The sequence below is a fragment of the Eurytemora carolleeae genome, unplaced genomic scaffold (assembly GCF_000591075.1).
Source record: "Eurytemora carolleeae unplaced genomic scaffold, Eaff_2.0 scaffold371, whole genome shotgun sequence".
Classification (NCBI taxonomy): Eukaryota; Metazoa; Arthropoda; class Copepoda; order Calanoida; family Temoridae; genus Eurytemora; species Eurytemora carolleeae.
The window spans coordinates 231,847-246,108 of NW_019396355.1; the positions used below are offsets into that span (position 1 = coordinate 231,847).

The 14,262-nt window shown below is 31.0% G+C and overlaps 1 long non-coding RNA gene across 1 annotated transcript; it reads left to right on the plus strand.

The window, feature by feature from the left end:
* Positions 1-768: 768 nt before the first annotated feature.
* On the plus strand, positions 769-12,403 carry LOC111701602 (uncharacterized). The gene is made up of 5 exons (XR_002765228.1): positions 769-902; positions 8,086-8,212; positions 8,890-9,163; positions 9,976-10,046; positions 12,333-12,403. It is a non-coding gene; the product is annotated as an uncharacterized LOC111701602 (long non-coding RNA).
* The last annotated feature ends 1,859 nt before the right edge of the window (positions 12,404-14,262 follow it).

Here is a 14,262-nt window from a genome sequence, read left to right on the forward strand (position 1 = left end):
AATGTTTCGACTGTGATGCTACAAAATTATATTTGTGAAATAATCTCGCTTGGAACAAAGACGATATAGAAGTCGTCATTTAATCCCCATGTGGATTGGAACACCCTGTAAAAAAAACCTTGATAAAAATCAGAAACAATCCAGCCCCTGAAATTTTTGTGGTAACTATTTTGTATTTGGTAACATCAGCTCAAGTCACAACGTAATTGGGGAAAGTCACAATTTCTATCACCTAAAAGTTTAGCTTTTTACGTTGCTTTGAAGGTTGTCTGGTCCCTATTATGTGCCTCTGAAGGTTGTCTGGCACCTATAATGTGCCTCTAAAGGTTGTCTGGCCCCTATAATGTGCCCCTGAAGGTCGTGTGGGTGGTAAATCACAATGTGTGTGTGGCCCCTGATCGAAGGTCATGTACCAAAGACTGTAAATATAAGACGGATTTCTGAAAAAAATTTCCATTGATGTTAATGAACAATGTTTCTTATGTAACAATTTTCTACATTTCGTCAATGGTTTATAATATTTGTCAGAATCTATGTCTAATAACTATGGCAGTTCAGTGGTATCAATGTATCCTATTTGTCTTAATATCTATGGCTATGCCAGGTCTCAGTTATTTGTCTTTATATATTTGACAGGTGCGCGTCTGGGACTATTTTATTTGTATAAAGCCTATAATGTCTGTAAAAGGTGCCTAGGATTATATATCTTTCTTGTCTATCGGCGCATAATGTCTATGGCAGGACCCGCGGCCTCTCATCCTCGGGTTTTATCTCACAAAACGTGGTGAAACCAGTAAATGTCGGCTATTACGTCAGAAAACTTCTCAGCTGAGATCTACTCTTCATTCTATTTATATTCTCTTCTAGAACTTCTAGAGGGTTCAAGATACACGCAGTTTCAGGTTGGAATACGAGGGAGAAGGTATCTAAACCTAAAATTTGCCTAATGTAAGAGGGAAAATATTTGAAATGAAAGACTAGCTCTTACATAAAGATGTTTGTACTTTTGGGTTTTTTACAGAAAAGAATTTATAAAGAGAGATAGGTACAGAAAGAAAGTTATCCAGCAAAGTATTTGAATGAATGGATAGAAGGAAATATTAAGAGAAAATATGAAGAAGAAGAAAAAGAGTGAATAACAGGAAATATGAAAAAAATATGCACTTTTTACATTTTTACAAGAAAGTGAGAGGAAACACACAGAAAAAAATATGCACTTTTTTGACAAGAAAATGAGAGGAAACACAGAAAGTTTATAGGAAAGTTTTGTGAAGGTTTTTTTTCCCTCTACACATACTTAATACTTCTATGCATTGTATAATGTAAAAAATATCTATATATATTTTAGATTTCATAATAGGCTTCTCTATATAATAAATTAAAGCATCCTTTACAAAGACTATATTAAAATTTTTACATTTTTTATGGACATTGTACATGGTTTTTTCTATGCTTTATGTTATTGCTAAGGGTTACCATCCAAGGATTATACTGTAAATACGAGATTAAATGATTTTGTCTGGTTAAGATAAATTAACAAAATGGTTTATTTAATGGTTAGTCAAAGAAAGAAACAAGTTTACAGTTGTAGAGAAGCGTGAATATAAGGCATAAGACAGTATCATTCCGCACAGTCTAGTCTCTAAAGTCCTTTGTGGGTAACCCTGTATAAGACGTATTCCTTTAAATCATTTACTTAAATTAGCAGTGTGCTGTGTGTACAATTAGGGTGCTTTGTGTATAACTGTGAAATGAATTATTGAAATTATTTAGATAATTTGCACTGTTTGGCATTTCAGGCATATGTTCTAATTTTGTAAATTGATCAATGATCATTGAGGAACCACATCAAGCCTTTTTACTTTATTCGGAAAAATATTTTTTTTTCAAATGTTGCAATTTTTTTTTTAGATATTTTCCGATCACTTTAAAGAGTGTTGGAAGGCCAGCCACAGCAAATCCTCGTCTGAGCCACATTCTCCTCATTTTCTCGTCCGAGCTCTTCCAAATCCTCTTATTTTTTTAAGTGTCTAATCCTCCCAGATATAAAAACTATTTTTTAAGAATCAGTCCAAGTTAAGGCATAAATGAAATATTGAATTTTTGTAAATCGATAAAAATAGGATTTCAATTTTGATTTATATCAAGCTCTCATACAGCATAGATACACATAAACGTAGAAGTCAAGAGAACCTGTCAAATAAAAAGCTTCTCTTTAATTACTTGTAAACTTGTAAAACTTAAATAAAAAAGTCGTCTACAATGTTTCGATTCAATCGTCTACCACTGTATATATTAAGAGTTTTACTTATTCTTGTTTGCTGTGCATCTAGAATTACAGTAGTTTAGACCTCAGACAAACAAGCATAAGTATATTTTTTTTTGGTCCCAACTTAATACCATTAAAACTTAGCAGTTCACAAATATCTTGAATTTTTTTTACAAAAAAAACAGTTCTTAGGATCTCCATTTCAACTCATGAACATTTTTTAGAAGTTTTGCTAATTGCTCTTAATAGAAAACAATTTTTCAAAATTTCCTTCTTCTTTTTTTGTTAATTTTTATATAAAAATTTGTTTTTCTCCGACTTGTGCGTAAAGTCAAAATCAGAGAAGCTACGACGGCACAAAGTCGTACTGTTCCGGCCCAAAATTGACATTTTTCTTCTGTTTGTGCCAAAAACTCATAAATAAACCACCCTCCCCCTTACTTCCAATGAGGAAGGTGGGGATTTCCACCCTAAAGATGTAAAATAACGAAAAATAAGCGTCGATTTAATTACTGTTCTCAGCGAACTTAAAGTAAATAAGAATTTTCAATTTATGAGATATTGTAAAATTTCTAGTTTTCATTTTAAGCGCACGTATGAGAAAAGCAAAGGAATTGATTCATTGCCACAAATTCAAATTTTCTAATACCATGTCTTTGCAAACTGATATTTCATATTTCAAACTTAGATTATTAGACCGAGCAGGATCCATAGTTGGAAATATCTAAGGTCTTTGGAGTTTGGTTGTAAAGACATTGTAATTGGAAAATCAGAGTTTGTGGCAGAGACTCAATGCCTTTTTTCGGTAACATATTAGAAATTCAACGCGTTCTGTTCTTTTCCATAGCTCTTTGATAAGAGGCGTGATGATTTTAAAGATTTTAGATTCTTAACTTGCGTGAAATTTACTTCAGTTTAACGTGGATTCAGTCCATGTATATTTTAGTAGATTAATTCCAATTCCAGGTTAATTTACCGCTTTTAGATCTGCAGTTAGTTACCGGGCTTAAACCATAACGCTGTAATCTCGATTTCTATAAATATTCGCTTCTTATTTCAATTGTGATTGTGGATGAATTTGAATTAATTTTTTCGAAAAAAGTATAATAATTATAAAAAATAAATAAAATTTATTTGGCACTGCTTAAATGAATAACAACATTTTTAAACAGATTTCAATTAAAGTGCCGGAATAACGTAGAACGCCAGAGGCTATTTTAACTCTTGTTAAGTATATGATTCTTAAAGCCAACATTTATCTTTGGTTGTATTGATTTTCTTCTGGTATCCATTTATTTAATTAAACTTAAACTTTCCAAACAGATATTCAACCTTTGAAATACTAAAATGAAAAGGTGATAAGATTTATTTTACTTAAGCCACAATTCAATACTTTATAAAGAAAAACATGAGCTTACCTTAAATTTTTTATTTAAAAAGTTCAGAAAAAGTTTATAAAGATTAAAGTTTATAACAAAAAACCCTGACTACATTTCAATGATAGAAAAAATGGAAAAATATAGTCTTGAACATTACTTACAGGTTAACCCACAAATGATGAGACTTCAGAGACGAATCCTAATATTAATGAGTCCCTGCAACTGTAAACTTATTTTTCCCTTTGATATATCATTAAATAAACCATTAGACTTAGTTTACCCATGGAACCCTCATATTATACGAGTTTCAGGTCGTCTTTACAGTTTCGTCCTTAATGGGTAACTCTGTCTTAAAACTTTGAATTGATATTCATAACGTACTTATATCGTTGTTAGTAGAAATAAATTATTCTAGTAAAGGTGTCAAATCATCGAAAAACGCAAAAATTTGATTACTTGGAAAATTTAAGTCAGCATTATTTTTTTTCAGAAAGGAAATATAAATAAAGTTTAAAAACGATGGAGACAAAAATGTTTCAATAAATAAACATACTTTTCTTCTTTTTAATCTTTATAACTGGTGAATTTGATCTATTCTAAATACCAAGCAAAGTGTTGAGTTGGGGCATGTTGAAAACTGAAACTTTAAATAACATAAGAAAATATATCTTTACACAGATTTCTAAGAATTGCGGATTTTCTATTTTAATGACGTCAGATATCTTTCTTTTGTACTTAAATACATCACATCAACTAATCTATATATATCTGGTATACACTGTTCTACATATATCTGATATACAAGGATCTAAAGGTTCTAAATATATCAGATGACGAGGGTCAACCCAGACCGAAATATATTTTCAATAAATGTGGAACTAACATCTACTTTTTTACTCTACAGAGGTTTGGTCCATCACCATCACCGAATTTTAAATACATCTGTTATAAAATGGTCTATTATCCTGGTGTACATGAATCGTGTAAAAATAGATCTGGTATAAGTGGATCTGGTATACATGGATCTGAATCTGATGTACATGAATTGAATCTCGTTTTCATTGGTCTTGTATATTTGTATCTGTTATACTTGGTTCTTGTATACTTGGATCTGGTATACATGCATCTGGTGTACATGAATGTGGTGTATAAAGATCTGGTATTGATGTTAATCTAGTGTACAAAGATCTGGTAAACATGGATCTGGTATGCATGGAGATGGTATACATGGATCTGGTTTATATAGGTCTGGTATAATTGGATCTATTTTACTAGGTTCACGTATACTTGGATATGGTATACATGGATCTGGAATAAATGGAGCTGGTGTACAAATATCTGGTATACATAGATATGGTGAAAAAATATCTAGCATAAATTAATCTGGTGTATCCATGGATCTGGTATGAATTAATCTGGTGTATCCATGGATCTGGTATAAATTAATCTGGTGTATCCATGGATCTGGTATAAATTAATCTGGTGTATCCATGGATCTGGTATAAATTAATCTGGTGTATCAATGGATCTGGTATAAATTAATCTGGTGTATCCATGGATCTGGTATAAATTGATCTGGTATGATCAGTATAATCCGTGAATTTCAAAACATTTTCAAGAATGCTCAAGCTTTCTTCCTTAGCTCTACACAGTCCGTGATATAGCGTCGACCTAGACAGAAATATATTATTGCTGAGTTGATTCTGTGTAATATAATACATTCATTACATTTTATATCATTAATTATCAAATACAAGTATATGGGTGGAGGGGGGGAGGGTAAAAACCCCTAAGGGGTTGTTTTCAGTTTCTTTGAAAAAACTAAATTTCTTCAAAATTCTAATTTTTTTCCTAAAAAGTGTTTTTTAAATCTGCACGGGCAACGCCGGCACTAGTAAAAAATATATTTGTCTGAACAGATATTTGTTTTAAAACCTCTCTGAATATATTTTAAGGAGATTCTGACATAACTCAATTTTTAAGAATCACTTTTGCAAAAACTCTGAAACTTTGTTATCTTGCAATGAGAAGTGGGAAGACGAACGTTTCATTTGAGATTTTTTTTTCAATTTTCCAAAATGTAAATATTATTTCATACATCAAAGAGGGAAATCCTTTAACTGGAAAACTGGGGGATTTTAGGGAAGATGAGGGGGGGGGGATTTGTATTTTATGGCTTCGTTAATTGTTGCATCTTTTTATGTATTAATTATTAACAAATACTTCACCGGGAAGAAATTTTACTTTACCAAGGGTTCCAAGACCAATTTTTGATCGTTTTTTGATGTGAAAATGTCCGATCTTTTTCTTGAAAAAATAATGTTAATGTTGGGAAAACCTCATGTTAATGTTGGGAAAACCGATTGTTAATGTTGGGAAAATCTAATGTTAATGTTGGGAAAACCTCCTGTTAATGTTGGGAAAACCTAATGTTAATGTTGGGAAAACCTAATGTTAATGTTGGGAAAACCAAATGTTAATGTTGGGAAAACCTAATGTTAATGTTGGGAAATCAAGTCGTTTATGTTGGTCAAAAGGCGGTAAAAATAAATACCATGCAATTTAAATGAAAGTTTTGCAGTCTTAGGTAGAAAACATTTTTCTTATTTTATTTAAACAAGTAAACTAATGTCTTTGATCGTAGATTTTAGACTTAAAGAGACTGCAGTATAATTTCAATTAATCCTTCAGCAACTTATATTATCCGTTTTTGAGTCTTTATCTAAATAAGAAGATATTAACTTTTTTTACCTCCCTTTGAACAACATTTTCAATTTATGATTTCCACAACAAAAGGACATTATGTTACTTTACGTATCTCGGGATAATTAAATAAAATAACCACCCTCTCTGCGAAGTTTTCGTCAACAAATTCACCCATTTTCATCTCAAAAGACGATAAATATCCTAATGAAGTTTGTAGAGATTTAAAAATAAAAATGATCATTTAGAAAATCTAATTATCCATAAAAAATTCTTTTCAAATCATTTTATTGAATGTTTCACAGAAACCTTTAATAACTATTTATAACTATAAAGGTTTTGGACTTCTCTTCATATATCTCGAAGGTTCTCGCTTCTTTAGATTATATTTTGTCCCCCGCTAAACCTCGGGACAAAATCAAATCGTAAAAGACTTAAACCTTCTCGATAAAGAGAAAATTTATGTCCTAAAAACTGCTGCGAACCAAAATAAAAGTGTTATAGGTAATTTTGTGAAACGTTTGTGTACTTGTTTTATTTCAAGCTATTTCTAGATCAAAAAAGCTTTGAAACAAAGTAGAAGTTGATTTCAATTTTATTTTCCTTTAAATTGAAAAAAAATATTTTGAAAATATGCTAAATTTTTTGGAGAAAATCCGGGAACCAATCAAAACTGCATAGCACACGTGCTTTAATGTACAGCTAATTTAACTGTATAGCACGATGATTACTTTATAGCACGTTCATTATGAAATTCACGATGAAGTGAGTAAGAATGATAAAGTACACAATAGTTTCATAAATGATAATTCTTTAGAAAATAATAAATTAATTTTAAGAAATATAAGAAAAGATCTATTTTGACCCTTTCTAGAATAATAAAATAAATTGGCATCATCTACATTTTTATTTTTATTAATTTTTCGTTTCGGAATTCGCTTTTTTCTAAAACGAGCGTTTCGATTTTTTGTAAAAAACTATCGTTTTTGATAACGAAGCAATCGTTTTGAAATTTTAAAATGCAAAAAAACGATTGATTTTTCTCGCTAACTAATCTAAATTTTATAACGATTAATTTCAATTGTTTTCTGGAAGATAATTTTATGAATGTTAGTCTTAATTTAAAAAAAATTTATATCGAGATTAATAAGAGATTTCTGATCTAAGAGATTTCTGATCCAAGAAATTTCTGATCCAAGAGATTTCTGATCTAAGAGATTTCTGGCCAAAGATATTTCTGATCCAAGAGATTTCTCATCTAAGAAATTTCTGATCCAAGAGATTTCTGATCTAAGAGATTTCTGATCTAAGAGATTTCTGATCTAAGAGATTTCTGATCTAAGAGATTTCTGATCTAAGAGATTTCTGATCTTAGAGATTTCTGATCAAAGGGTTTTTCCGACCAAAAATTTATTTGTCTTAAAAAGGTCGTTAACTATCGGTAAGGAATTGTCGTCGTTAACGATCGTCAAAAATACAAAAAGATCTACTTTCGTTGACGAAACGACGAACTTTTTCAAAAACAATCTTTTTCAAAAACGATCTTTTTCGTTCATTTAATTGTTTAAGCTACCTTATAATAATGTTTAAACTACTCGATATTTCAACCTTAAAACTACTCGATAAAATTATGGAAACAATCCTCGAGGAAAAGTATAAACTCGAAAATTATGATAGTATTTATTTTTCGACCAATTTCCCCTGAAAATGAATATTAGTTTGCATTTTTTTCAGGTTTGAAGAATACACTCAAGCTGACGATAGAATGAGTATAGCTTGCTCTTGTAATCGGTCACACATCACCCTCACCTCCCTCTCCTCCTCATTCATCTACAAGACCAGGGGGTTGGAGACAAAGAAGGTAATTGGATAAAAGTTTAAGTGTTGAATATCGATTTATTTGTTTAAAATGTTTAACAAATTGCTAAATAAATATTCTAATCCATCTCGCAGAAAAAATTCTCACACTTCATTAGCTGTGTCAAGTACAATATTCAATAAAATAAACTGGCCTTTTCACATTCGAAATATTTCACATAATGTGAGCCCTGCTTTGAAATCAGCTAATCAAGTATTTCAGTAAAAAATTATAATAAAATAAAATGACATGGGTCAAATTAAAAGTTAAGTTTTTTTTTACCGCTAAACCTTTCTTTCCGTTTCCATTTATAGAATACAGTGGAGCCATAAATCTAAGGACTAGGAAGACGACTTTTAAATTCGAGTTAGATAGTGTTATTTATATAGGTCAATGAGCATGAAAGACAACAATTGTGCAGTGTATCACATCACAAATACAAATGATTATCAAGATGATTTATAAAGGAAAAATAAAAGGCATCTTTTTGAATGTCGTTTTATTCCAAATATTTATGGGTCCCACTGTACCATCTTCCAATCTCTCCGCTCCATCTCGGAAAGATCTTAAACCACCTTCTTTCCCTCTCGATATTGTGTCAGTTGGCGCGCATCTCTCGTGCGCTTCAATTCATCTCTTCTCTCTTACGCGCGTTTTCTAAAAATGAATTCTTTATTTAGTTTCCTGATTTGAACTATAGGAAGAGAGCCGGGATTCCTTAGACGTGCTGTACTGTAGTGAAGAGGACCGTGTACTGTACTGCATTGTTCTGCAGTGTAAAGGACCTCTGTACACACAGTGCTCCGGAAAACTGTGTCTGTACTAAAGTGAAGTACAAGATACGATATTAATATATAGTTAGTAAAGTACACAAAAATTTCTTAATAATATCGTAATTATAAACAGTACGTGTTAATACAACTTGGGAAGTTGGGAGCAGTCTAACTATAAAAGGTAAATAAATCAAATAAGCAACTTGCAAGCAACAGTTTAAACATTAATATTTGACGCATTCATATTTTGACCGTTTTCATTTACAGTAAAGAAATCAAAAGTTCTATTTAGTAAAATTAGTTGTTAATTATAAGATATTTTGCTTAATTGGTTTCCGAATTTCCTCAAACAAAATGGTGGATAATAATTCTAGAATAATAATTTAATTTCGGTGAAAATAGAATTAAAATTAACTTATTTTTATTCATGCTTTGTCATAAGCTTCTTTATTATAGAAATATGTATAACATTAACACTCAAACATCTCATAAAACTACCTATAACGTTATTTTTCTCAGACGAAATGCATTTATTTTTTTCGAATGTTCTCGCGTTCTTAGATTATATTTTGTCCCGAGCTAATTAGCTTGAACCTTCGCAATAAAGAGAAAATTTCTTTTAGCTGGGAGCTAAAATGAGGGTGCTTTTATAAACAGTTATTTTATTTATTAATAAGTCTGAACACTTTTGGAATGGCATAAATATCATTAAAGGAATTGAGTCTTTCCCACTAACTCAAATTTTTTAATCCCAATATCTTTTCAACCCTATAGTGTAAACCGTTGATATTTCAAATTTAGATTATTTGATCGAACTAAATTCATAGTTTAGAATATCTAACGTCTACTTCATAGGATTGTAAAGATATAGGGATTAGGAGTTTGAGAGAGTCTTGAACGTCTACTTCATAGGATTGTAAAGATATAGGGATTAGGAAAATCAGAGTTTGTGGCAAAATTTCAATTCCAAACTTTTAGATTTTTTATGTCTAGGCTTTAAAATGCACGGTTCAAGAAGTGATAAGTCAGTCAAATCTGACTCAATGTGGTCTGTACTGCTTCAGGTACATAACAATTCATATCATGTATCATGTACATCGTATATCACGTGTATAGTACATAACCATTCATATCATGTATACATGTACATATGTTATCACGTGTCTAGTACATAACCATACATATCATGTATCATGTACATCTGTTATCATGCGTGTCTAGTATATAACCATTCATATCATGTATCATTTACATCTGATATCACGTGTCTGCTACATAACAATTCATATCATGTATCATGTACATCTAGTATCACGTGTCTAGTACATAACCATTCATATCATGTATCATGTACATCTGTTATCACGTGTCTAGTATATAACCATTTATATCATGTACATCTGATATCACGTCTCTGCTACATAACAATTCATATCATGTATCATGTACATCTAATATCACGTGTCTAGTACATAACCATTCATATCATGTACATCTGATATCACGTGTCTAGTATATAACCATTCATATTCTATCATGTACATCTGCTATCACGTGTTTAGTATATAACCATTCATATCATGTATCATGTACCATGTACATCTAATATCACGTGTCTAGTATATAACCATTCATATCAGGTAGCATGTACATCTGATATCACGTGTCTAGTACATAAGCATTCATATCATGTATAATATACATCTGTTATCCGTGTCTAGTACATAACCATACATATCATGTATCATGTACATCTGATGTCACGTGTCTAGTATATAACCATTCATATCATGTATCATGTACATCCGATATCACGTGTCTCGTACATAACCATTCATATTGTATCATGTACATCTGCTATTACGTGTCTGGTACATAATTATTCATATTATGTATCATGTACATTTGTTATCACGTGTCTGGTACATAACCATTCATATCATGTGTATACATGTACATCTGTTATCACGTGTCTAGCACATGTATCATGTACATTTGTTATCACGTGTCTGGTACATAATCATGCGTAATATATATCATGTACATCTGCTATCACGTGTCTAGCACATAACAATTCATATCATGTGTTTACATGTACATCTGTTATCACGTGTCTAGTACATAACCATTCGTATCATGTATAGATGTACATATGTTATCACGTGTCTGGTACATAATTATTCCTATTTTATCATGTACATCTGCTATAAGGTGTGTCGTACATAATTTCTGTTATTATATCATGTACATCTGGTATCACGTGTCAGGTAAATGATCAAAAGGCTCTTAAATAGAGGAACATTTTTTTATCCTTTTATTTCTAACCCCCCCCCCATCCTTTAGTTTTTAAAGAAATGGTAATATATGTTTACTTTGGAAGAAAGTCATCCATAGTCAAGTTTTTCAATAAAAAAGTTTTCGAAGCTGCTTTAAAAAAATTTTCAAAAGGATATTTCACTTTAAGATTATTTCTCTTGTAAAATTACCCCAAAATATTGTAATATTTAAAAAATATTTTGTTTTAAGATTATCATCAATTTTTAAACTGCTGAATGGTAGAAATCAGAATTTTTTTCTTCAGATTTTTTTAGCAGAGTTAGAAAAAAAATCATTTGATGATTTTTGTTATATTTAATGTATTACAATCTCTGCTTGTACTCAAGTACTACATATATGAATATATATTTACATATACATCACTCTTCACTAAACGCTACTATATCTTCGGTCACTGTACTGCAATGTACTGCAGAACGAACCGAAATGTTCACTTATCTCTGTATTGTATACTGTGCTGTAATGTGCTAAACAATGTACAGCCGTCTCTGTATATAATACGCAACAATCTCTGTAATGTTCACTAATTTCTGTATTGTACAGCCGTGTCTGTTATACAGAACAATCTCTATAATGCTCATTAATCTCTGTATTGTACATCTGTGTCTGTAATACACTAGTCTTTGTAATGTTTATTAATCTTTGTATTGTACATCTGTGTCTGTAATACACAGTAATACGCTAACCTTTGTAATGTTCATTAATCTTTGTATTGTACAGCCGTGTCTGTAATACACAACAATATCTCTATAATGTACACTAATCTTTGTTATGCACACTAATCTTTGTTGTGTACACTAATCTTTGTAATGTTCACTAATCTCCGTATTGTACAGCCGTGTCTGTAATGCACAACTATCCTTATAACATTCATTATTCTCTGTATTGTTGTACAGCCGTGTCTTTAATACACAGAAATCTCTGTAATGTACACTAATCTTTGTTATGTACACTAATCTTTGTAATGCACAGCAATCTCTGTATTTCACATAAGTTTATAATTGTATATATAGGTGTTCCCGACCTTTATTATTGCTGGTCTGGGAATGGTCGGAGCTGGTCTAGTGCTTAACAGTGTTCAGGTTCACATTCATATTAATATTTTTTTCATTCTTTCATTCATTGATTCATCCCCCCCTTTTAACCTGTTGATTTAGTCCATTTATTAACCCTTTAACCCTGTATTCATTGTATTCCTTGTATCTTTTGTAACCCCTTTAACCTCTGTATCCCTGTATCCCCTGTATCCCTGTATCCCTGTAATTTCAGTTTAAATATACATTTTAGATGTTTAAATATATATTTCTTCCAAGACAAAATGTTTCATGGATCTAACCCAATCATCAGTTGGAATAAAACTGACATATATATATATTTAGGACAAAGGACACATAATATCTCTAATGTCTATATCATTAGGACAAAGAATACTTTATTTATAAATATTTAGGACTTTTTATCTCTCTACGAGTGGATGCTATATTTCTCTATAATTAGGACAACGGAAGTTATATCTCTCTGCATTTAGGACAAAGGACACTAAATCTCTTTATAGTTAGGATAAAATACATTAATTGTTTAGGACAAATGGAGTTAAATCTCTATATATTTAGAACAACGGACAGTATATCTCAAAATATTTACGACAAAGGATTCGATATCTCTATATTTTAGGACGAAGGACGCTTTATCTCAATATATCTATATCAAGACACTTTATGTTTTTATATTTAGGACAAAGTGCACTTTATCCCAATATATTTAGGACAAAGGATGCTATATATCAATATATTTAGAACAAAGTACTCTATATCCCTCTATATTTAGGACAAAGGACGCTATATATCAATATATTTAGAACAAAGTACTCTATATCCCTCTATATTTAGGACAAAGGACGCTATATATCAATATATTTAGAACAAAGTACTCTATATCCCTCTATATTTAGGACAAAGGACGCTATATATCAATATATTTAGAACAAAGTACTCTATATCCCTCTATATTTAGGACAAAGGACGCTATATATCAATATATTTAGAACAAAGTACTCTATATCCCTCTATATTTAGGACAAAGGATGCTATATATCAATATATTTAGAACAAAGTACTCTATATCCCTCTATATTTAGGACAAAGGATGCTATATATCAATATATTTAGAACAAAGTACTCTATATCCCTCTATATTTAGGACAAAGGATGCTATATATCAATATATTTAGAACAAAGTACTCTATATCCCTCTATATTTAGGACAAAGGACGCTATATCTCTGATTTTGGGTAACCTTGTCCTAGTCCAGTGCCAGGGTATAGTTGTGGGCTTCCTGGCTTCTCTAGCTGGTATGGCGATGGGTTGGGCTCCAGTAGGTATGTACAATATTTAATGTACAATATGTACAATTTACAATTTGTACAATGTACAATTTACAATTTGTACAATGTACAATTTACAATTTGTACAATGTACAATATGTCCAAATGTTTCGGTATGCTCTCTGCGGTATGCACTAGTGGATGCTTATGCTCTAAAATTCTGTGTGCTCTATAGCTCGTTGACCAATTATATTATGTACTCTATAGCTCTATGCTCTATATAGTATTCCCTATGCTCAGTGCTCTATAAGTATATATCTCTATGGTCCCTCGGGCGTTTAAATCTTGTTCTTACTACTCACACAGATTCCTAGAGAGATAAGAAGAATAAGGAGAATACCGTAGAATACAAATCATAGATTTCGTTTTCCTAGAAAAATAATAATCATACTTTATTTCGCAACTTCTTGGTTTGTAACAGTGAAAAAGCTTATTGTGAGAGTTATTATTATTATTATCATTATTATATCCACAATTAATAATTTTAAAATCTTTATTATAAATAATTTATCACTATTATTTTTATCTATTATCATTTTTGTGGGACATCACATGACCCG